Raw genomic sequence first — 437 nt, 5'->3', positions numbered from 1 at the left:
TAGGTGGCACAGGGAGTATGATTTTGGTGGTAGGGTGCACAGGGAGTATGATTTTGGTGGTAGGTGGCACAGGGAGTATGATTTTGGTGGTAGGTGGCACAGGGAGTATGATTTTGGTGGTAGGTGGCACAGGCAGTATGATTTTGGTGGCAGGGGGCACAGGGAGTATCATTTTGGTGGTAGGTGGCACAGGGAGTATCATTTTGGTGGCAGGGGGCACAGGGAGTATCATTTTGGTGGTAGGTGGCACAGGGAGTATGATTTTGGTAGTAGGTGGCACAGGGAGTATGATTTTGGTGGCAGGGGGCACAGGGAGTATGATTTTGGTGGCAGGTGGCACAGGGAGTATGATTTTGGTGGCAGGGGGCACATGGAGTATGATTTTGGTGGCAGGGGGCACAGGGAGTATGATTTTGGTGGCAGGGGGCACAGGGAGT

The 437-nt window shown here is 52.9% G+C and overlaps 1 protein-coding gene across 1 annotated transcript in view; it reads left to right on the top strand.

Annotated features, from left to right (window-relative positions):
- RAD54L2 (RAD54-like 2 (S. cerevisiae)) overlaps positions 1-437 on the top strand; it is a 48,230-nt gene that overhangs the window by 39,573 nt on the left and 8,220 nt on the right. The gene's annotated exons all lie outside the window — the stretch shown is intronic.

This window comes from Nanorana parkeri, unplaced genomic scaffold (genome assembly GCF_000935625.1).
Source record: "Nanorana parkeri isolate BGI_ZX_2015 unplaced genomic scaffold, ASM93562v1 scaffold2238, whole genome shotgun sequence".
NCBI lineage: Eukaryota > Metazoa > Chordata > Amphibia > Anura > Dicroglossidae > Nanorana > Nanorana parkeri.
This window is presented reverse-complemented; position numbering and strand designations above follow the sequence as displayed.